This window comes from Tribolium castaneum, chromosome 1, assembly GCF_031307605.1.
Source record: "Tribolium castaneum strain GA2 chromosome 1, icTriCast1.1, whole genome shotgun sequence".
In the NCBI taxonomy this organism is placed as follows: Eukaryota; Metazoa; Arthropoda; class Insecta; order Coleoptera; family Tenebrionidae; genus Tribolium; species Tribolium castaneum.
In genome coordinates, this window is record NC_087394.1 from 22,161,531 (window position 1) to 22,187,966 (window position 26,436).

Consider the following 26,436-nt stretch of genomic DNA (forward strand, 5'->3'; position numbering starts at 1 on the left):
AGAGCTAGTTTTCCCCGGCAAAGTGTTTCATTTCACGGTCTGTTCGAGAGCTTTTAAGTCGGCAAGTCGTAAGCGATGATGACCATCCGGAATCAGCGTCTGGAAGTTAATAACTTAAATCACTCCCGGAGCGATTCCGAGCCAGCATTGTGGCACCGCGACGCTCCGTCTCTTTCAACACTGCACCCTAGCGACCGGCGCTCTCGTCGCGACGCCTAATCGATATAACAGTCTGACACAAGTCTGTACTACATACACCGACCAGTTCGACTAATAATTCTACGTTATGTATTACGAAAACGAAACGTAAAACTGTGTTAGTGAGTGACACTCCGGAAACGCTTCCGGACTTCGCCCGGACTCTCCCTCGGTACCGAAGTGTGCTTGGCGAGTGTTTCGTGCCCAAATTTGAATGGAGATATGGAGCAGTTATGTCATGCTTGCATTACGACGGCAAGGGGATTGAACCCTAACTTGGCCCTTCGGCGTTTGACTTACTCCACTTAATAAGGACTCATTACGCCCTCAAGGTCCCCAGTAATGACTAAACAATAAATTCATTCAGTGCCGAGGATAAATGACTGTTTTACTTTGGTTTTGTTTGACGCTGGGACGGATCAAGAATTGATTTGTTGACGCCGAAATTCTACAGGTGAGTACTTTGATTTTTCAAATGGGGCCATTAATGCCACGCTGGGTGTCCGTCCAATACACCACAAACAACGCACTCTTATCAGCTGCATTCCAATAAATTGTTATTTTCTAAATAAATTTCTGAATAATTTATTAATTGAAGCCGTCATGTCTCGGACATTCCTGCACATTGCCCGCAAATCATTTTTATTCCAATACTGACTGATAACTTAATTATTGTGTTCGAGTTGGGGTTAACTTGATAATGTAGTCACGTAGTCTGGCTTTAATGATTTAAATTTCACTATTAAACTGCTTTCAGATCCCATTTAATTTTTTATTGAATCAGAGACCATTAAATAATATTTCCTACTCGGACTAGTTCGATAATTCAATCTTTATGCAAATATTTCGCTCTGACTTAATGTTTTCTTTGTTGTGATTTTTATTTTATTAAAAGTTCTGTTACACAGCTTGACGTTAAGGTCACGTTCGTATCAGATTTCTTGTAAACTCAATGATAGAATCAAATTACAATTATTGCAAGGTAATGTGAGGTAATACATAATTACATGCTATTTCGTTACATGTTGTTTCCTGTGCTCATCTCATTCCTGCAATTCTTCACCTCGTTATAAATTAAATTGGACTCGGTGAAACTAAAATTGTATCAATCCACTGTCAATCAGAGATATGAATAAAACACTTTAAATAAAGGTAAAAGCTTTTGCGGCTCATATTTGATGCATTGTTGGAGCAGAGTTAAATTAAAACCGCACTTTTGTATAGAATGCTCCAATAAAACGGGAAAAAATCGTACCGCAATGGCAGGATAAGCAAATATTTGTTTATTATTTTTCAGTGCTGAAAGCTGAAATGACTATCAAAGAACTCATATGACTGGTGAGTTTTCTCTTTTTAAGTTTTCATCAAGTCGTTGATCAAACGCTGCAAATAATAACAAATAAAAGCAAAATTTACTTTTCAACTTGACAACACCGTAAAAAATTGTGAAAACCAAAAATTTCACCTATAAACAGAGTGAGTGCATACAAGCTCCATATTTTTTTGTGCAAGCTGTTATTTGTTTTTTTTTACAATAAGTCTGACAATAAGGCACGTTTTGAAAATACAGGGTGTAACGAAAAGATGGAAATTAAATGGAAACAGAGATTCTCCAAGTCAAATAAAACGACTTTTATTGTTTTGTTTTGGTGCTATTTCTTTTATTGTTCTGTTATTGTAAAGTATTATTGAACAACTATTGAACACATTTAAGAACATATTTTTATAAGTTATATTATACGTTATCTGAATGGTGTAATTCTTTTTTTATTCGAAAGACGAAAGATTTCTGATCACTCTCTGTATTTTATAAAAAAAATTATCAGCCTTGATTTTGGAATAAAAAATATTTAAATAGAAGAACATTTCGGACGTTCGTTAATTATTATTATTGGTTTTAAAAATGCATTTAATTATTAAGTTGTAACTTTACTTATTATTATTGTCAATAATAATTTTTCCGTAACGACAGTGTAGATTTTATTTAATTGTGTTGGATACAAATCGAACGATTTTTAGAAATTCACAATTTTGAAAGAAAATGCCTTTGTTGGATTAAATTAAAAAATAATTACATTATTGTTGTCCCACATACACGTACATAAATGAACTAAAGCAAAAATAAAAAAAATATTGGAAACCCAATAAATAATAAATGGGTGAACGTCTGAAATTTTGACACGTCGACATAAATTATTTTTTACTTCAAAACCGAGGTCAATACAAAAATTTTATAAATTACAAAAATTGTTCAAATAAAAAAGAGTTACACCACTCCGATAACGTATTACAACAATTTGTCTCAAAATGTGTTAAATTGTTGATTGGTGAGAACTTTACAAACAAGAAAAAAAGCAACAGCATCAAAATATGTGGTTTTGATAGCAAATTACTTTTACCAAATTTCATTGAAATCGCTTATTCCATTAAAATAGTTATTAAAAAAAATCGAAAATAATTTTTTAACTTTGGCGTCCTCTAACTTTTAAAAGGTGCAACTTGGTATAGAGATAAATTGGGTTAAATCGTTTTATTTTGACTTGGAGAATCTCTGGTTCTATTTTGTCGCCATTTTTTCGTTACACCCTGTATTTTGATTTCTATATAGTTTCAAATTAAAATACACTAATATGTTCTTTTTTTATAAATAAGAACTCCAAACATTTGTTACATTTTTGAAATAGCCATTAAATTGTCCATATAACGCACCTAGGTTTCTTAAACTTATTTGGCACCCGATTTATAAAATCCATATAGATCAACTCGAAAACATACAGCGACGATTCCTAAAATTCCTAGTTTTTATAATAGATGGAAATTATCCTATAAGGGGCTATGACCAGAACTTGCTTTTGAATAGATTCGGTCTCCAATCTTTACAGTTTCGCCGTATTTGTATTATAATTAAATTTCTGTATAATTTAATTAATAATAACATCGACTGTTCTTGGCTATTAAATATGTTAAATTTTGCTGTTCCACGTTTAAACTCCAGACAAGCCATGACATTTTATCCTATAGCGAGAAGGACCAATGTAGCTGATAAGTCTCCTATCGTATTAATGACTACCCTATTTAATAATGTATGTAAAGACGGTGATATCAACTATGATTCGTGGAGGAAGATTGTTTCGTCTTTATCATTAGTATAGTATTAGTGTAGTTCTAAGTTTTTGTATTTATTTACTGTAAATGGGTCTCCTGTAGTAAATAAAGGCTTATTATTAAACTTATCTCTCATACTCGTAGTTTTTGACTGTCAATGTATGTGTCAAAATAGACTCACAGAAAAATTCATAACTTTAGAGTCATTCAAGATACCTGAACCAACTTTTTCCAGACGATTCCTTAAGCTTTAGTGCATCTTTTTCAATGAATTTGGAATCGATATTCTATCGCCTACTACGATTTTCTGAAAATGACAAATTAAAATGGCAATAACTCGATTTTTTCAAAGCAACACCCTACATTTTATTGCGTCATTGCTCGGCATTTTTATGAGTTTTTTGTTGTTATAAAGATTGTGGGGTCTACTTTGTAAATTTTGTAAGATTTTTGCAAAATGAAAAATTTTGATGGTTTTTTCGAATAAAAAAATTAAGCAAATAGGCCGTTGTTGTGCAGTTGACAACTTTGATATCTTTCTGAAAAGAATATCTTTCAACAAATTCTAAATTTAATAGAAATTGCAATAGAAACAGAAGTACATCACAAAGAAAACGACTTTAGTACCTATGATTGTCAGGAAACAATGTAAAACTTTTGAAAAAAGACTACTTATAAAAAATGCTAAAATAGGTTCATTGTGTTTCACAAAAACTGCTAGTCTTCTAGTAAATGAGTTCCGAACTCAAAAAAAAAAGTTATGTTACTTGTACTCACCTCTGGATCATCCAATAATAAATCTTGAAAACATTTATATCATCTACAAATTAACAATACATAGAAAGATAGGGCTTTCACATTAGTTGTTACCTTTCTCAAGCCTTTTGTTTCAAACTGTCCGTCACTTTTAATAGCTTAATAGCCAGGTTATAGCACTGAGAATCACCAAAAAATAAAATGGCAACTAGATAAACTAAAACTTCAAAGTTTTATGGGAACAAATTAAACTCTCGGTAATTTAATTAAATGCCAAGTACACTTAATAAGTACGGACTGTTTATAAAAGAGTGTAGGATATCAGGTGGTTCTGGAGTTTGAATTTGCCGCATTTAATTATTTTATTTCTATGAAATTTCTGAAAAGTACCAATTTTTATATCTACTCAGGTAACCAGCAAAACCAAATTTCGCATATACTAACATTGTTCATTTTTTCTGGAAAAAAGCAGTAAACTTTCATTCATTTATAGACAGATTGTATAAATAGTAAACGTTAGGGGAAAATAATAAACGCTAGGTGAAAATTGTAAGCTTAATGTATACTGCTAAATATAGATTATTTTTACAAAAAAATTATCAGTGTTAATCCTTTTGACTGCATGGTATTTTAACAATATAACACTTCTTCTTCGGAATGGTGATAGAATAATTTTAAAATATTTTTCAAGCAACTCTCAAAGAAAGTTAAGTTTTAATAAAAAACATTCATTATTATTATTATTATTTTCTTTAGCAACCATCTTAAATATTGAGTGAATTCGCTCCATTTTCACAATACAAGTTGTAAAGGAATAAGTGAAAAGTAGACGAGTTGGCTCAATAAAAAATGCTTTAAATTATTGGAAAATTACTTATCTTTGATGATTCAAATGACTAAACAAGACAAGAATTAGAAACCTCAAAATTTCTAACAAACCAAAAATCTCTGTGTTTTCACTTAGAGTAAAAATTATTTTATTATTTTTTATTTTATTATTATTTCCAAATTATTGGAAGTTTTGCGATTACTATCCAGGGTGTATCAGAAACACGTGTGTTAATTTTACCATGTAAGAAAACTCATCAAGTACAACAAATTTTTTATATAACATTTTGCAAAATTCTCATTCATTATTTTCACTGTTTTCTTCCTTTCTTTTGTGCAAACAAGCCGATCAGTGTTTAATTATTAGTTTGTATTCATAACAACAATTTTATTGTTGTTTTAAATTGATCAAATTGTCCGTTTCTCTCACAAAAAAAATAGTTCATAACTCTTGTATTTGTACCCATAGGCGGGAACACATTTCTCTATGTTTTTTGTTCCAATTTTAAAAATTACAAGTAGAAAAAATGTTTTATTTGTTGAGCTCTGTTATGTTAACTAAATAAATCTATAGTTTTACTATTTTTATGCAGGTAATCTATCTTTGTGTAATCTTTGATTTTAATATTTCTTAAACAAAATAGCCAAAAATATATATGTATTATTTTAGTATTCTAAGGATCATGGCATCCTTATCTCAAACTCTGTCATCTTTTTAATTCTGGAAATTTTCACAAAACCAAAACACAATCATAATAAACTAATAATGTGAGTTCATAGTTTAAACAATTACGATGAAGGTTCTTTTATTATAGTAAAGATTCTATGTATCATTAGTAAAAGTTTTCAAAATTGCCGTGTGGATAGCGGCTGGTTTTTAGCACTCATTTTTTTCATTTCATGTTAGAGAGGATTACATTGATTGTGATATTCCGAATTTATTCCAAATTCCCTGCCAATATGATACACTTCCTCTAATATTTGATGAAGAAAAGATTTATAATTTATTGTTGAGCTTGCAACATTAAATTAAATTAAATTAAATGTCTTGTACAAGACAAGACACGAAATAATGGTGTTTTTTTTAAGAGGTATCTGTTTACTGTTGCAAGGTCTCTCGTTTCAGTCATTTCTGCCAACTAAATTCAAGACAAAAAAAGTTAACCCAAAAATCTAACTTTTGATTAGCTATATCTCGTGAAAAAAGGCTCCCAGGAACTTTTAACTTAAATTGCATGTCTTTTATCACTACCCTACCAAAACTATTCAAGAAGTGATATGAGACATGTGAATCACCCTGCTATAAAAATGAAAGAAAATAAATATTGTGTAATAAATTGGTTCATACACAACTATACTACATCCGATTATATACGGGTGCTCAAAAACTGGCGCACCAACTCAGTGGTACGTTGTTGAGAAGCAAGTGTAGATCACGGGAAAAATCTTAAAAAAATTCCTAATGTTATATTTTAAAAAATCTGGAACAACAAACTTATTTTGCTAACTTTCTCAATTTTTATTATTTTTTAATGTTTCTATGTTTCGCAAGTAATTGTTCCCTAACAAAACGATGAATAATTATTTTTAAATTTACTATCAGATCTTAGCAGTTTTTTTAATTTAAAAAAAAATTAAATTCATCAAAAAATCACAGTTTGTAGATGTGGCAACGCTGGGAACTATTTCCTAGGAAACCTTGTCAAAAATAATTTCTTTTTATTGTTGATCAAATTCTATTGCGATCACGACTGATAGGCAACGTTGCCACATATCATTTATTTAAAATTCGTTATTTATCAATAACTTTAACACAAAGAATTTTTTTACTATTTTTACCTTTATGTGTAAGCAATTCTCTACCACACTCCGTTGAGTTGGTGCGCAGATTTTTGAGCACCCGGTATAGTTTTGTATGATACAATGAAATATTTTTTAAACGGTTGAATCGTTGAATTTTTATAACAGATATTAAACAGCACTACATTAAGTGCTTTTTATACCGTCATAAATAACCACTGAAATTACCTTTCGAATGCTAATAACCCAAGGGTATTCCACAAAATTAATACAATAAACAACTCCACAATCGAAAAAACAATATTTATGATTATTGCGGACATTATTCACTCGGAATTTACAACATTTTTTCGCTTTTAGTTCGGCTGTATCTGCATTGCAAAAGTTATAATGCAGTTTTTTGTGTGTATACAAACTGTTTACTTGAAAGAGTCATAAATTTAGTAATTTCGCTGCTAGTTGAGCTTCTGCAGAATATCAACGTCACATCAACATCTTGTATGCTCTTCATAAAACTGAAAGGAATGCGAAAGATTCCAACTTGCTTAGATATCCATCAAAGATAGGTAAAGCAATAAATGCTTACATAAAATAAATTGCCTTTCAACCTTATATAGAACGGTGCTATTGTAAGTTTCCGTACGTTTCTCATACAATTTCAAAGTGAAAAATAAATATGACCTTTTGAACTATAAATCAAGCCATTTATCTACCGGTGATATTGTACACAGCGTCCATTAGTCACACAGGTACTTACTCTATTTAATATCCGCGCAAATAAAGCTTTAGTTCTTTTCTAGCGCACCTTATCTCATTTGCTATTATCTCCTAACGGGCGTCAGTAAAACAGGATGTAATCAACAACGTCATAAAGTTTTACGTGCGTTAAATCTGTGCTATATGTAAAAAAGTTTAACGAAGTTTCTCTTTTCGCGTCCAAATTTAGGTGACGCAATTAATTTGCACAGGTTTTTTCGGCAATAATCCTAATTTAGACCATTTCAGAGAGACAGGTGACATTAAATGTTTGTTACAAAGCGAAAAAAGTTGGTCGAGACGGTCGGGTGTGCCCAAGATGAATATTAAAGCCCATCATTCTTACCAAGAGCGTATTGTCTCGCAGGTGCTAAATTACACACTGATATCTGCAATTTTGTGATGAATTGTCAATGAATGAATGCGTGATCCATCATAAAAAGTTCCACAATGCTAAACAGAATTTTGAGATGAAATATTGGAATATATCAAGTTACACCTTTGCAGTTGTAGCTCATATTGTGACATCTTGGGTATTTTATTGGGCATTGTGAGGAACACAAAGCGATATCTAGCTTCAATTTTTAATAAATCAATTGTTAAAAACTGTGAAAGTGTCACTAACCTCAATCGCGGGTTCGAAGGAGATATCCAGCGCCGGATTATAGTTGTAGGAGTTGACTCGGTGCCCCCCTCCTACACCTTTTCAAGAATGCTTAATTTTAAATGATTTATTATTTTTTGTATTACGTAGGTTTTTTAAACAGGGTAAACACATGTATAGAACATTAAATAATTTAATAAAATTAAAGAAAAAATCTGAAATAACGAATAAAAAAACAGAACACTTAAGTCTCCCTACCTACTCTAAAATCGAATTTTACGACATTTCATATAAGAATATTTATTAATAACATCACTGGAATTACAATTATTAACTGAAAAAAACTCCTTTCACACAAAACTAAATAAGTTTAAAATTTAAATTTTTGACGGTTTTTATTATAATTGATAAATTTTGGTAAAGAACTGGTACTAGAGGGGCAGATTGTAGTTCTGGAGCTCCGTATATTTTTCTGTGCGCATTCTAATTTTTTTAAGATAAATGTTAAACTTTCAAGCAAATTATACGTAATTAAAAAAATAAGTTGGTATACCATTTTGTTCCTATACGTCTTCTAGCATAAGAGGCTTCTTGAATTTAAATTTTTGAGCACATAATACCAACTTTATCACTGATGATTGTTTATAAGTACAGTACCTACAATGTGAGTCTGTGAGTACGTATGTTTTACAGTATCCTAAAAACTAATAATTACACAGTTCTCTATGCATGTAAATAGTTTCAGAATTTTTCTACATTTTCTTCTAATTAAATTAATTAAATGGTAAAAATAATATTTTATGTAATTCTAAAAAGAAGCGATGCTTAAATGTTGGTTTATGAAAAAAGTATCTTAAAAAAGTGACGCTAACTCCAACATTTAATTAATTTAAAAAAAAACAAAAAATGAAAAAGCGTAATTTTAAGACTGGCAACGATTTTCTTAAGAATTTTTTGCTCAACACAATATCTAAATAAGCATCGATATATAGAATGATAGTAGAAATTACAAAATTCCAGTTCGTGAATAGTAAATAGTTCGTGAAGTCACATGCATAGAGAAAATTATTAAGAAAGTATTTAATAGCATTAATTAATTTCTGTGTGATTACTAGTTTTTGAAATGTAATATATTTTTAGAAGACTCACTTTGTATATTATATAGAATTTTGAAACCAGTTTCACTGTTTTCTCTGCCCAACTAGCTCACAAACTCTTTGTTATCCAAATTTCGATTTAGTGTTGATTTTAAATATGTTTTTATTAATTTGAACTCAAAAACGATTGTAGACGACCGATACACAACAGAATTTAATTCGTCATGTTTCGTTTAAGACTTATAGTATACCTACTTTCCTTCAAAAATGCATTTAAAGTGATTTCATATCAAGAAAATAAACAAGGTATGTTTAGGGTATTTGTACATATTTGTTATAATTATACAGGGTCACTAAAGAATATGGATACAGTAAAATATTTTTAGAACGATTTAACAGAGAATTTGAAATTTGGTAGACAGTTTAAAGTGTTTAAATACTATCATCTAAGAGCTTTTTTAAATTTCTATCGTCATTTATTTTGAAAATACAAGGCTAACTTGATTTTTTTTAAATGGCATGAAGGGTCAAATTTATTATTTTTAAAAGAGCATTTTTTCCTGAATTTAGTGATGTTACATAATACCCACGTTTACTTTTATTAAAAGGTAAAAAAATTAAAGTTCAAAAATTTTCTGGAATAGTAAAACTAAGTTAGCTTTGAAAAAAATAGTGTTATGAGCGATATCTGTCACTCGTATGTTAGCCAAAAATTAAACTTGGGTGCAATAATTACCTTAATAATGGTACATTTAAGTAAAGCTGAGCGAAAAAAGTTCTCATGGAGTCAGAAAACATTTTTTAACTACTTATTTTTTGGTCAGTTTTAAACAGCAAAGAGCTAAAGATAAATAAAGACAACATTTTCAAGGCTAACAAAATTTTACATTTTTCTAAATTTTTAAGTTTTGATTAAATTAAGGTATTTTTCTCAAAAATATAATTTGATCCTTGTTGCTATTTAAAAAAATCAAGTTAGCTTTGTATCCGACCAACAAATAGAGATAAAAATTTAATAAACGTCTGAAACGATATAATTTATATTCTCTTTAGCATACACCAAATTGCACTAAGTTTTGATAAATAGTTTTTATGATATTTAACTGTATGCATACTTTTTAGCAACCCTGTATAAACACGTATCAGTAACTTGATATTTTATTTTTATCAAAAACGTTGAAATCATTGACAATGATTTTTACAATTGCATTTACATTATACAATTTGCAAAATGTAACACACCTCAACTTTTGAAGATTTTTTGTTTTATTTAAAGTTTTATTTTATTTTAAGTTGTTATTTTTTTTCAACTTTAGTGGGCCTAATGGGTAATCCGGCCCTGGAGAAATCGTATGACCTGCAGAGTTTTTCTGCAGAAATTCCGATTGAAGAAGTGTTTCAGTCGACGCAAAGATTAACATGAATGTGTAGCACGTCCTCTGGTTGTAGTACCAATCCTCCATTTACATACTTAACAAATTACGGATCTCGAGTTTCTTGTCCGGAGCGAGCACTTTGTAAGGATATAATTCCATTAAATCTAGATCACATATCATTTAAGGAAACGGCAGAAAAAGCATCTTCATATCGTGTTAAAATTATACGCAACAACAGTAACAAGCTGCTATAGAAGGTGCTGAAGGAGCAATAAATATCCAATTAATTGATGCTCGAGGGAGCGAGATTTAAAATTAAAATCGAGCTTCCGTAAACACCGCAAAATTGCCTCGACCGCCTACTTTTGTACAACCATCTGACGAGCCACCTATATCAAATGAGACAATTACGTACAGTACACACGATCACGACGTAAAAATGTCCTGATTAAAGTCGTAAACTGGACTCGATGCAATAAAGAGGATAAAGCCGTAATTGCATTTAGTGTCGTAATAATCGTTCAATACCAACAAAATTTCGACGGTCTTTACATTATCAATGCTGTGAAAAGAAAATTGCCAAGGAATGGAAACGGCGTTAGTGATATTGGAGATGTAAAGCTTTATCCAGGACAAGAATTTAGAAGAGCAAGATACTGGGGTAGTAAAGGCGAGTAATTTGTTCTCAAAAGAAAAAGTAGCCGAGAGAATTTGATTAGTCTTGTGTCTTGTGTGCATCGTTTGGTTTACTACTCTACAAGAGTCACAGCTACTGTATTCACAAAATTTTAATTTTGTTTTGCATTAAATCTGAGCAACATTTACCGATGGCGTACCTACCCCCAAAATTTCCTGATACAACGGCGTATCACATGATATGACCGAATCCTATTGCCGATTAAAATTAAGAAAAAAGCGTTTTTGCAAAGAGTGCTTTAAAAAAAACGTCAAAAATGTTGTTTAACAAATTAAATTTTGACAGTTCTATTAAATATGCGAGTAGAATTTTTATAACTTTCTATTCTCTTGTTTTCTGAAGAATAAAATTGTAGCTTATCATGTCGTTTACTTTTTTTTAAATAAGTAAGCTTGGCAGAAATGTGAACCTTAAACTTCCAAAATCTAGTTTGTCTAAAAACAAAATTGTTGACGTTTTTTTCAAAGCACTCTTCGCGAAAGTGTTTTTTCTCAGTTTTGATCAGAATGTAAGATTCGATCATATTGTGTGATACATCGTTGTAATCAGGAATTAAAACGATTTTCAAAAATACTAAAAGCGAATCTGGCTTCTACAAGGTGCTCAAAAACTGGCGCACCAACTCAGTGGTACGTTATTGAGAAGCAAGTGCAGATTACAGGAAAAATGTTGAAAAAATTCCTAAAGTCATATTTTAAAAAATCTGGAGCTACAAACTTATTTTGTCAACTTCTTCAGTTTTCATTATTTTTTAATGTTTTTATGTTTCGCACTAAGTAATCGTTCCCTAACAAAACGATGAATATTTATTTTTAAATTTCCTATCAGACTTTAGCAGTTTTTTGTATTTAGAAAAAATAAAATTCATCAAAAAAATCATAGTTTGTAGATGTGCCAACACTGGGAATTATTTCCTAGGAAATCATTTCAAAAATAATTTATTTTTATTGTTGATCAAATTCAATTGTGATCTCTATTGTTAGACAACGTTGCCACATATCATTTATTTAAAATTTGTTATTTATCAATAACTTTAATACAAAGAATTTTTTTACTAGTTTTACCTTTATGTGTAAGCAATTCTCTACCACACTCCATTGAGTTGGTGCGCCGATTTTTGAGCACCCGGTATAAGAAAAACTTTAGTTGAGTGTTGCAATTGTGATATCAAGGATGCCTTGTAAAATACCATGACAGATTTACATTCCTTGTGGTAAAAATCCTAGGTCAAGAAAAAGCTTGGAAACTATATTTTTAATTTTTTAATGTAATCTCCATTAGGACTAATAAACATCGTCTAAAGGCTTTCTCATTATTTTAACTCTCGGAAAAAAAATTTTTTCGAAGTCTGCAAAATGGTCATTCACCTCGAATATGACGTCTTCGTTTGAACCAAATATTTTCTCATCAGGTCAAATTTTTAAATTTGGAAACACTAGAAGTCTCATGGGGCTATACCAGGTGTGTATAGCGGATGCCGACACTTAGGATTTTTGTTAAACGCGATTGAACATTCTGGGGAAATGTTCTCTCGATACACATTTGATCAACAATCACGGCACCCACTTTGCACAAGTATTTTTCATTTTCAATTTTCGTGAAGGAAAAAGTGCACCTATTCAGAGAAGATGTTCACGGTCTCAGCTAGTTCCCGCGCTCTCATTTAGCAATTTTCTATAACAATTTTATAAATTTTTTTAACATTTTTTTTCAACAAGTAGCGACTTGGAAAAAGCTTCCACAGCGCGTTCCATGTTGGGTGGATGTTTGGCCCCGTTTAAATTTGTTTATCCAGAAGTAAACTGTTCTTAAAGAAAGAGCGGAGTCTCCACATACTTCCTTTAATTCAGCTTAAATCTGAGCGGGTGTCCAGTTTTTTAAATAAATGTTTTTTTTTCAATTTTCGTAATTTCTTTAGACAACTTATTTTTAAAAGTTTCTGAAGTTCAAACCGCTCAAGTTTTTTCGTTGCAACTTTGGCAATCTGGGTGTGAAAGATAAAACTTGCTACGTACAATTCGCCAGATTGATTAATGTACGGTATCGTTGTTTTTTACCAATCATATCAAACGACCCTCATACAAAGTATGTACCATTTTCCTGCTGGCCAGTGGCCATAAAAATACAAAGCAAAATCATAGCTATGACTAGGGTCATTAAGACCATAGATAGTTCCGAAATCTAGCAATCACATTAGTTAGGTTTTCCAGCAGACGACTCCTATAAATGACTAATGTAGTAATGTTTGTCTTTATTTGAATCCTTGAGACATTTTCACCATAATGCGTTAATTTTGTTAATTAATATGAAAAATATGAACAAATCACAAAACTCTGATACCTTTGAAAAATACAGACAACAGAATATCTAAATCTGCTGTGTAATAAGGCCTTTTTAAAAACGAATTAAGAGTGTTGATGAATATTGACTTACAATGAAGATTTTAATTTGCTGTACATTAGCGTTTTTATGGAACAGTCTGCAACGAATTGACGTGGATTTTCTAAAACTGAACATATAGGTTAGTACAATTAAAAGTGTTATGAGTGTTATGTAATGTACAGCGAAATAAACTCTTTACCATATAATACAGAATATCTAAGAACTCAAGTAATGCATTTATATAAATTTTTTAAAATAGAACATAGTGTTAAAATATAACATAACATAGTGTTATGTGTGTTGTGCTGTGTTGAGTAAAATAAAAACCTGTGTATACAGAATTTTGGCAGTAATTTAATTCAGTTACAATAACTTAGATACGTAACATCAACCAGAAGAATTGAAGACTCTGGTGCAAGAAGGAGATAAGTAACTGAATGGCTTTCCGGTTCCTAAATTTTTTTTAAGTCTTAATTTATACATTGAAGTATTTCCTTTATTTGTTTTTGTAGATCATTTTGTAGGCATTTTGTGACTTATTTTTGAAAATAATTTGAAAATTTTGAAAATTACGAGTTATTAAGCAATGGTTCTTAGCAATAAATTGTTTGCTTTAGTATGTCTACACATAATTGTAGACAACTATGTTTAAAAAAGCTGTATATGTTTTTGCATTTACCAACCAGGCCAAAGTTTCCAACGGATTCGTACCCAATAACCAAATTATTATTCCTCAAACTTTGTTGCAAATATCTAAATATGAGATGTTAAATTATGTGCACCTTTTCCCTCACCAGCGACCTATTTCAACCCAGGGCATCTGTTTGGAAGTGGAAACAAATGCGTCCAGCAGGCAACAACTGCAATTTAACCGCAACTTCAACTGTTGTACAAAGTATGAACCACTTTCCTGCTGGTCAGTGGCCATATAATGCATAGCATATGATTACAGTCATTATGACCATAGTTCCAAAATCTAACAAACACTTTAGTTTGGTTTTCCAGCAGACGACTCCTATAAATGACTGATATAGTAATATTTGTATCTTTGAGACATTTTCACCATAATGTGTTAAGTATATGCACCCTTTTGTTAATTTATACGAAAAATGTGTACAAATCACAAAACTTTAATACCTTCATGCATACCTCTAATAAAAATTCAGACAAAAGAATATCTAGATCTGCTTTTCAAAAACGAATTAAGAATTGATGAATATTGATTTACCCTCGTAGGTAGGTATACAGAGAAGATTTTATTTTGCAGGACATTAGCGTTTTTATGACACTTATTTGCAATGAATTGATGTGGATTTTCTAAAACTAAACATATAGGTTAGTACAGTTAATAGTGTTAAATATGTCATGTAACGTACAGCGAAATAAACTCTTTACCATAGAAGATCTAAGAACTCTAGAACCTAATGCATTTATATTAATGTTTTTAAATAAAAAAATATTTTTTGTTTTATTTTATTTTTTTATTTTTTATTTTTATATTCTTAAAAAATAATTTTTATTTTTCAACAGTGTCAAAAGTTACGATTTTCCTTCTGTGTAAGAAAGTTTGGACAACTGTTTGCCATTTCTCAATACGAAATGTCAGATTATTTTTAACAAATTCAAAGCAATTTTAAGCCTTGTTGAATCTAATTCACAAAATAAAATGTTGTATTAACTTCGTTTTCGTGTAAATCGGTTCATTTATTTCACCTTGTGGATGTTAAACTTCTCGCTATCACTCGACGTTTGAGAATCTACTCGGCAATAAAAAGGGTTCAATTTAAATAAATATAACCCATTTCGATTTATAAAAGAATTTTGCAATAGCGCATTTGAATTTTTTGGAATGAAATGGTGTTTTCTTAGCTCAAAACGTGTCACTTTGATTTAGTTTAACATAGAATTATTATCTTTTACAGAAACTCTCAATTTGTGCTTTATTTTTCTACTCCAAAAAATTCAAAGGCGCTGTTGCAATTCTATTATGAACTGAAATGGGATATAAGTATTATCTAATTTTTTTATTTTTTTTTTTAATTAAAAAAAAACAAAAAATTGAAACATGGGAGTTAAATGATTTGTGTGTTGTGCTGTGTTCAGTAAAATAAAAACCTCAGTGTATATAAAGTATTTGGGCAATAATTTAATTCAGTCCCAATAACTTAGATACGTAGCACCAACCAGAAGAATTGAAGACTCCGGTGCAAGAAGAAGATAAATAACAGATTGGCTTTCCGGTTCCGTATTTTTTTTTAAATCCTAATTTTTACATTTAAGTATTTCCTCTAATCGTTGTTGTAGTTCTCGTTCCTAAGGTACTAATTTTTTTAAATGAAAAATGTTGCTTGTTCATATTTTTGATTTAAGGGAGAAGGAAAGTCATTTTATGACTTATGCTCTTCTAGATCTACTTATTATTTTTGAAAATAATTTTATTTCACAATTTCACAAATTACGATTTACTCTATTGCGTTCTTATCAATAAATTGTTTGCTTTATGTGTCTACACATAATGGAGTGTTATACTAAAAAATGAAAATTTTTATACGGATAGCCAAGAACAAAATAGGCGACCCATATTTTTTTATTTTAATCAAAGCTCAACCGTTTTGGAGAAAAATAATTGAAAAGGTAAAAATTCCTGGCCTGACGTCAGCAATGTTCCTTTTTGAATCAGCCAGTCACAGAAACTTGAGGTAGAAAACTGGGCCAACAAAGATAGCTTGAAAGACGTACTTTTTTCTTAATTTCTGCCTCTGTTGTGTTACATACGACTTCAGATGTGCTGCAGGAGCAGTTATTTTAGCAAACCACAAACTCCTGCAAAATATTAGCACACAACACAGTCACAATCAACAACGCACGGTTTTGACATTTGTATTTGACGTTTACCAACCCAAACGTAGGTCGTAGCGTTAATTGTATGCAGCGAAAGACTGACGAATCATTAGTCGAGACATTGTTTACGTCACAGCGCGAATTTTCTATTATTACTAAAAAAGCACCGATTTAAAAAAACTCAGACCGATTGTACTAGACATCATTTTGTGTCTACTTTCAGAATCTGCAATTTCCAAAAACTTTTACTTTCGAGTATAACACTCCATTGTAGACAACTATGTTTGAAAAAGCTGTATATGTTTTTGCATTTACCAACCAGGCCAAAGTTTCCAACGGATTCGTACCCAATAACCAAATTATTATTCCTCAAACTTTGCTGCAAATATCTAAATATGAGATGTTAAATTATGTGCACCTTTTCCCTCACCAGCGACCTATTTCAACCCAGGGCATCTGTTTGGAAGTGGAAACAAATGCGTCCAGCAGGCAACAACTGCAATTTAACCGCAACTTCAACTCGTCCATTATTCCCCTTTAAGGCTCGGCATCAATTATTCTGTAATGTTTACAAGCAAAACGACAAACTGTTGCGGCCCATTCGCAACTTCCAGAGGCGAACCTTCCATTAGATGAGCACGTTTCCACCGACGTTGTTTTAATTAGAACAGAAAATGACAAATGTTGGACGCTCGTCGGAATAATCCCTTCGAGAGAATCGAGACTCGCGTCTGAAGGCTCTTTGTTTGCACTAAGTCTTATTTCAATACACTTGGCGATGACTGATGAATTATTTCAGATTTCTCCATTAAATCCATCATCGTCACAAGGAAATTGTATTAAACTTCGGAATTTCCATTTATTTCCATATCCGCTCGTTGCAGATTGGCGACTGTTCATTCGGGCGGAATTACTCCAGATATATACTTTGGAATTTGTTTATGCTAAGGCAACACGCGAAAAATTGAGTTGGAAACTGTCAGATGGGATTAAAACTTTAAATAACAAGAGCCAACATCAAAAACACGATTTCAGTCCATAAACACCGAAAAATTTATCACTCGGTGAACAATTACGCGCAAGTATCCATTCTGCGTTTTATTAAATCGGTTTAATTAATTTTAGCGCCTATTTTATAGACCCATAAATAACAAATATTTAATTATTTAAACATTTAAAAACTAAATGGGCTGTAAATCAGCCGTACCCAATAGGTATTTACAGAAATAATTGTTAAACGTCAAGCAATAACAAAATTATTAGTTCCATATATTATTGTGGCATTTTAAATAAATTAATTCCAACAGTTTGGAAAAATCCTGTCGTAGATTGAGTCGGATAAGAACAAATTGGCTCCACCTGGTGTTTCGTAATTTACCAATTGTGTGAAGTAATCTACGACTCGTCTTTTTTCGACACTGATTAGCCTATAACCACTGGGCTTAAAAATTGATATTATAGCTATTATGCTTATTGTTAAATATCAGATGGTTTACAAGGCACAAGAGTATAATTATTTTTCAAAAGACTGTGATCAACGGAAAGTTGTTAAGTGTTTAATGACCATAACTTGATGCTTTCGGCGAGGTATGAAAGATCATGTAATGTGAATTACTTCAGATAATGTTTAGATTGTGCTGTTCTGATGATTGTCAACACTATTATTATTATAGCGAGGTAATAAAAGGAAAAAAGGTGGATTTTATTTAGCACTTAAAGGTAACATTCCTGCTGCCTTGAGAGGCACTTTCTTGCTTTTAACATGAACATTAAGCAAATATTCTGCATACGCTTTAAAAGCAGCACCACTTGAGCAATTTGTTCCGAGAAGTTAGTAGCAGTGTCAATTATTTATGCTTTACCCTATAATAGACATTATAGACTATAGATATTATTACACTGATAAAAAGCAGTGACAGCTGCGCTTTGAAACTTTTAGTGATACTTAGATAAATAGTTCAGCATATTTATCTATTAAATAAAAAAGCTGGTGCTGGCAATTAACGGAGGATTAAACTTTTTTCTTTTTTTCTGAAATATTTAATTCACACATTAGCTATATTATCTGTTTCTCAATCACTGTTCATTTTTAAAGTCTGAATTCCTTAAAATGTGTATTAAAAGTTAAAAAGTCCTTTAGAGGCCTGTTTGCAATTTACATTTTGCCACCCCCTCAAGCAATTTTTGAGACCTAGCATGTTATTTTACACTAACTGTACTAGAGCTATTTTTGCACTTTGTGTCAATTTTTTTAAAAAAGTCGTCGAAAACGGTGTTATTTGTGCTTCTTTAATCCAATTTGTTAAAACCGAGCGAGTAATCACTAAATTAGGTAAAAAGTGTCTTATTTATTTTAATTTTATTTTAATCAAAAATTCGCCGAAAAATCGCAGAATTATGTTGAAAATGGTATTACTTTTGTTCAAAGTTCAAAACTTCATTCTTCCAGTATTTTCCTTTTTTCAACAGTTTTTTTTCAAGAAATGCGATTATTTTGTGGAATTGTGTCCCACATAAGCTGTTTTCTAGAGACGTAATTATTTTGAAAAATCCAAAAATCATCTAAAAAACACAAAATTTGATCAAAAAGTACATTATATTTTTGGTGAAATTTTCTTACAAAAAAAATTTTTTTAAATAAAGCAATTTTTCCATTTTTCGAGCGATTATTGTGAAATCGTAATTTTTGTAAAATTTTGCTGAACCGAGTTGTAAGAAAAATAAAGTGGATAGGAAACGATATGATTTTACCATTTTTAACTTATACAGAGACAGGCAAAGTTATGGAATCAAGCGTTTTGTGCCTGATACATACAGGGTGTCTCAGCGATGTGAAAAAGTCATTTATTGACCTTCGAATGTTAGAAAATTAATCATTTTTTACGAAAGTTGTACATACTAACCTCCTGACTCACTTCAGATTATTTTCAATTATACAGGGGTGTCTCCGAAAAAAGCTACAACACAAACTTATGTGTTATTTATTGGAACAACTTTATTTTTTTGCATTTTTAGATGTAGCTTTTAACACTGATTTTTTAAGCTAAATTTTTATTAGTCGATTTTGCTTTGTTTTTCAAGTAATTTGATTTTTTGACGAAAATACGGTTTTTTAGAAAAATCTTTATATAAAAACTAAGAATCTCAGAAAAGTAGAACTTTCACCACTTTAAAGAAGAAAGTACAAACTTACAGGATTTATTATTTTTATTAGTTTCCTGTAATCAGAAAGATAAAAAATGAAGAGGTTTTGTCTGTCTAAAAACAGTAACGGTAAAGTGTCTTTTGCTGATTACTCAAAAGATATTTAACTTTAATCAATAAAAAAATTTATAACTATTGTTTCAGTAGTCGAAAAGTACAATTTTCAGCTAATACTAACTTTAATAGTGTCTTTAGGTCATTATTCGTCATTTATTACAGTGAAATAACTAAAATTTTAATATTTTTGGCAAATTTTTAAATTCCCGTATAACTTCGACAAATGATCTGAGATTAGGATACTGATTTGACTCCGGTGATTTTTTTGGTAAAAGATAATGCACTAAAAATGTTTTTTTTAATAAATGATTAAAGTTGCGTTCTGAGCCCATTACGAAGATTTTTTTAAGTTGGCCGAAGTGGTTGTATCTATGGATGCTTTTATTTGCAAAAAAATGACGAACCAAATTACTCGAATAAAAATATCCATGGTTCAATAACTACTTCGGCCAAGTTCGAAAAGTTTTCGTAAAGAACTCAAAACACAACTAATTATTATATATTTATTATTTTTTATAAAAAAAACTGGTTTGAAACAGTACTATTGCATTAAAACGCAATTTTAGTCTTTTACCAAAAATATCGCCGTAGTGGGTGCCATTAAAATAAAAAGAAATAATAATTTGAAAACTAAAAAAAAATTTTTTTAATTTATTCTGAAGAAATTATCAGATTGCTAACGTACTTGATGAAGTACTAATTAGTTTTTTCGTAAAATACATATAGTTTAGTCACAAAATGCTTGGCTCTATACTTTTACCTAACTCTGAGGATGTATATCCGCACGTCTTGAATAAAAATACATTTATTTAGCAATATTTTATCATTGGATCGAAAATGGTGTTATTTTTTCAAAGGTCAGTTTTTGCAAAAGTTTGAAAAATCACAAAATTATGGTTCAATAATGACGTTATTTCGGGATGGGCAACCTTATCGCGCACCCAAAAAAATCGCGACTTCTAATAAAATAAAAATCCTGAAATTTCACACACCAGCCTGTACATTGATAAGAATCATTTTCGGATTTTATTAATTTTTTTTTTAATAAATAAAGTCGTAGCAATTTTGTGAGTTTTTGGGCACTAACTGTTAATTTAACTACAAAGTTTTTAGACCAGATGAATCCTTACCTGCTAGCCCATCGAACGCTGACATCAGAATTATAAATTTTTACTTGGTTGGTGAAACAATCGGTCTTTTTTATTTAGACGCAAACCAGACGCGTAATTTATTAGAAGATGGTATAATTTGCCAACAAAGGGATCAGTTACCAGTAGCCGACTTTTTTGAAGCCCCTTATTTACAGTCTTGCAATAAAACTGATGCCTGCATTGAAATACCAACGAAATCTTTTACAATCTTATCCCAATTATTACATTGTCACCTAAATTTACGACGCCACAAGTAGCAACTCATAAATAAAAATAATTTTTAATGTTAAAATGCAAAAGTGAATACGCGTGGTTTAGTATAAAATTTTGAATTTGACTTTTTGGTCAAAAATTACTTTCAGATAATCATATTCTCAGAAAATAAAAAAATTTCGCTAAAAATGATTGTTGTTTTCAAAAACTCATTTTTTTACGAAATTATTTTAAATCAAATAGAAGTCAGTAAATTAGGGAGAAAATGCTCTATTCAGCTTTTTAGCATGTTGTCTAATCAAAAAGATAAATGTAAAAATTTTCCAAAAATTAACTTTCAAAATGTGTACTAATTGCATATATGTAGAAATTTTACTCAGAGTTGTGTGTCGTAAAGCGCTTTAATTAATTTGTAGTTTACTAGAGAAATGGCGTTGTTTGATATACAGTGCTTTGTTTCTTTTTCAGACAATTAATCAGTTAATTGTTACTTAAAGTCATAATGTTGCGGATTTACGTAACGATGTAATTTATAATATCAATTATATTATAACAATACAAACTGTTCTTGCATAAACTCGTTTTGTTCATGAATTATAAATCAATTAATTTATTTCCTTGTCATTAATAAATGTATAAGTCAACAAAACGTAATTGAACTCCGTTGTGCAGTTGTTTCAACGGCTAATTTGTAAAGAAAATTTATGTTGTCTCGATTTAATGTAAAAAATTATCATCACATTGTGTGATGCAGTTACAGTTCTGAAATAAAAACTGTATAGTAGCGAAGGCCTGCAAGCATTGTCCGGAAATTAAAAACAAAAAACAGCTAATTGGATTCAAGCAAAAATTATCCGGGCGTCTGGTGCTAGTTTTTTCGAAATCTATTTGTGCTTTCAATTAATTCAAGCAGAAATAACGTTCATTTTTCACAAAATGCGCTGAAAATTGTGCAATGAACACTCGCTCAAACGCTTTCCGCCTGCAGCCAATTCCTGCAATCCACTCTCTATCGCAAAAGAAACATTGACAGCCCCCGGAACGTATCCAGTTCAGTACATTTACACCATCCGGCAATATATTTTTAATCATTTTTCACTGTTGCTGTAAAATTGAAAAAAGCAATGAATTATGGAACGTGTATTTCATAAAACCCGATCGTTATTTCTTGGGTGTTTGATAGCTTCATTTAGAACCGAGTTGCTTGCATCATGAAATGCAGCGCGGCCTTTGACCTCAACTCGTGCCGTCCTCTGATCAGGGCCGGATTACCCAATAGGCTACCTAGGCTGCAGCCTAGGGGCGCAACTAAAGTTGAAAAAAAATTAACAACTTTAAATAAAACAAAAAATCTTCAGTTGAGGTGTCTTACATTTTGCAAATTGTAAAATGTAAATGCAATTGTAAAAATCATTGTCAATGATTTCAACGTTTTTTATAAAAATAAAATATCAAGTTACTGATACGTATTTATACAGGGTCGCTAAAAAGTATGGATACAGTTAAATAATATAAAAACTATTCATCAAAACTTATTGAAATTTGGTATATGCTTATTAAAATTATATAAATTCTATCGTTTGTTTTTTGGATACAAGGCTAACTTGTTTTTTTTTAAATAGCAACAAGGGTCAAATTTAATAATTTTTGAGAAGACCATTTTTTCTGTGTTCTATGGTATAACACATGCATACCTTAATTTCATCGAAACTTAAAAAAAAAATCGAAAATTTCGAAAAATGTAAAATTTTGTTAGCCTTGGAAATGTTAGCTCATTAACCAAAAAATAAAAATAAGAACACGTTTTAATTAAGAAATTTTAAACACGGAATACTTGATTTTAATGCTACAAAAGATCATCAAACTGATTTCCACTAACTTCTTGGCTTTCTGTCTCCATGATAAACCAACATGAGATTTTTTTCGCTCAGTTTTACTTAAATGTACTATTATTAAACTAATTATTGCACCCAACTTAGTTTTACTATTCCAGAAAATTTTTGAATTTTTGTTTTTTTTACCTTTAATAAAAGTAAAGGTGCATATTATGTCACATCACTCAATTCAGAAAAATGCTCCTTTAAAAATGATTAAATTTGACCCATCGTGCCATTTTAAAAAATCAAGTTTGCCTTGTATTTTCAAAATAAATGACGATAAAAATTTGAAAAAGCTCTCAGATGATAGAATTTAAACACTTTTAACTGTTTCCCAAATTTCAAGATTTTCTGTTAAACCATTCTGAAAATATTTAACTGTATCCATACTTTTTAGCGACCCTGTGTAATTATAACAGATATGTACAAATACTCTAAACATGCCTTGTTTATTTTCTTGATATAAAATCACTTTAAATACATTTTTGAAGGAAAGTAGGTATACTATAAGTCTTAAACGAAACATGACGAAATAAATTCTGTTGTTATCGGTCGTCTACGATCGTTTTTGAGTTCAAATTAATAGAAACATATTTAAAATCAACACTAAATCGAAATTTGGATAACAAAGAGTTTGTGAGCTAGTTGGGCAGAAAAAACAGTGAAACTGGTTTCAAAATTCTATATAATATACAAAGTGAGTCTTCTAAAAATATTTTTTATTATATTTCAAAAACTAGTAATCACACAGAAATCAATTAATGCTATTAAATACTTACTTAATAATTTTCTCTATGCATGTGACTTTCTTAGAATTTTTTTATGATTCCTCACAAATAAAATTAATTACATAATTAAAAAATATTAATATTCACGAACTGAAATTTTGGAATTTCGACTATCATTCTAAATCGATGCTTATTTAGATAATGTGTTGAGCAAAAAATTCTTAAGAAAATCGTTGCCACTCCTAAAATTACGCTTTTTTATTTTTGTGTTTTTATTTAATTAATTAAATGTTGGGGTTAGCGACACTTTTTTTAACATACTTTTTTCATAAACCAACATTTAAGCATCGCTCCTTTTTTGAATTACAGAAAATGTTTTTTTTACCATTTAGTTAATTTAATTAGAAGAAAATGTAGAAAAACTCTGAAACAATTTACATGCATAGAGAACTGTGTAATTATTAGTTTTTAGGATACTGTAAATCATACCTACCCACAGACTCACATTGTAGGTACTGTACTTATAAACAATCAACAGTGATAAAGGTGGTATTATGTGCTCAAAAATTTCAAGAAGCCTCTTATGCTAGAAGACGTTTAGGAACAAAATGGTATACCAACTTATTTTTTTATTATGTATAATTTGCTTGAAAGTTTTGCATTTATCTTAAAAAAATTAGAATGCGCACAGAAAAATATACGAAGCTCCAGAACTACAATCTGCCTCTCTGGTATCAGTTCTTTACCAAAATATATCAATTACAATAAAAACCGTTAAAAATTTAAAAGGACATTTTAAACTTAAATAGTTTTGTGTGAAAGGAGTTTTTTTCAGTTAATAATTGTAATTCCAGTGATGATATTAATAAATATTCTTGTATGAAATGTCGTAAAATTCGATTTTAGAGTAGATAGAGAGACTTAAGACTTCTGTTTTTTATTCGTTATTTCAGATTTTTTCTTTAATTTTATTAACTTAATGTGTTTATCTTCTTTAAAAAACTACGTAATACAAAAAATAATAAATCATTTAAAATTAAAGATTAGAAAAAATGTGTAGAAGGGGGGCACCGAGTCAGATTTGCCTAGGGGCTCCTACAACTATAATCCGGCCCTGCCTCTGATACAGTATAAAAGTCTACTTACAGTTTTATAACTCTGTAACTGACATAACATCAATCTGTCTTCAAGTGCTACCAAGAAGAGGCCCGAGAGGGCCCACTCTAAACATCCACCATCTGCTCGTAATAATAATATTAATAATAAATTTTTAGTGCCACCGATGCTTGTTACAAGATGTTTTACATCCACTTTGATCTTTAACAATTAGTAGTGACACGCATCGATTTATCTCTTCCCAGAAGAGATAATTTAATTACGCCATTAATAATTCCATCAAATCCCATAAATAATTGATTTTGAAGTTGATTTGTGACCTTTCTTATTGGAAACGTGGAAAAGGACGGGAAAAAGCAGGAGTTAATTGGCCATTTGGGAGTTTTATTGTAGTGTCTTTGGTTTGTGTTATTAATTAGGCGTTTTAAGGCGAGTGCAATAATTCGCAACCATCGCGGCTCATTAGGCGCTGTTCGCATAGCCTTTGTTTTGAATTGCTAACTTTCCTGAATCAGATAAGTCTTATGTACTAATCTGCCGACGAGAACAGCTTCTAATGTGATTTATGCGTGTAAGGTTGGATATTGATAACCTCGGCCGTAAGGACATTATTGGCCAAATTAGTCAAGGATTCACCGTTTCAAAGTATCACAGTTAATTTAGTCAGAAATATTTCAAGACTGTGTTAAAAAAGCACACACTGAGCGGTTGTTTGCCAACTTTCCTGGTTTTTTTTCAGGGGCTTAGAGCTTACCATTATGCCCAATTTTCTCCAGGGTCTAAACTTCTTGCCACGATAATCAATATGTCGTTATGCTCCATTTTGTTGCTCATGCTGGGGCGTCCTTATTTTTTATATACTTTCATCGAGTAGATTTTTTATAAAATCAGTACGAGCATAGCTATAAAAGTATTTCAATTTATCTCAATTTTAATATATTATTTCAAAATCAAATTAGTCCTGTTTTCCGCTGTATAACAACATTTTATAAACATGTAACGTTACACCTCAATTATTAAACAATGTACCGTGAATTACAATTGCTAATGTAATAATCATTTGAGCGCTGAATTGTGTAATTATTTCTAAATGGCTTGTTGCAGTTTTTAGCTCAGATTTTATTTAATTTCTGAAAACCGTGTAAACTAGTTATAACAAGCGGGATGAACCAATTTACAAATATGTTATTATCTTTTTGTGTTGGTAAAAAACTATATCCCCTGCATTCGCAAAAATAACAAAATTACTAATTTTAGAGAAAGGTCCATAACAAAAACTAATGAAATTTTTTCTCCAAAAAATATCTTTTCTAATTATACATAGTATTATGTATCTCCTTTTTTTTAAATGATTTTTTACGTACTACGTATAGACTTGGATTTACACAGGAATACAGGATATACTTATAAGTACTCATAAAAAAGTAAAGAAAATATTTACCAAATAATAATCAGTGAAGGCAAGTTCTAGTAAAAAGTTTTAAGCTAACAGAGATTACTTCCTAATGGCCTAAATTTAAATAATAATCGATTTAAATAATACCAAGATTATCATTATTTTGCCCAAGCTTGGTGTTATTAGTAATGGGGTAAATATCGATTAATGGTTTAATCAGTAATCGATTATACAGAGTGACCCAGGAAGGGTGT

The 26,436-nt window shown here is 30.5% G+C and overlaps 1 protein-coding gene across 1 annotated transcript in view; it reads left to right on the top strand.

Annotated features, from left to right (window-relative positions):
* The first annotated feature begins 245 nt into the window (after positions 1 to 245).
* Positions 246 to 26,436, top strand: part of ckn (caskin) — a 275,539-nt gene continuing 249,348 nt past the window's right edge. Inside the window, exon 1 of the mRNA XM_064354844.1 lies at positions 246 to 652. The gene's annotated coding sequence lies outside the window, so the exon portion shown is untranslated. The remainder of the gene's footprint in view (positions 653 to 26,436) is intronic.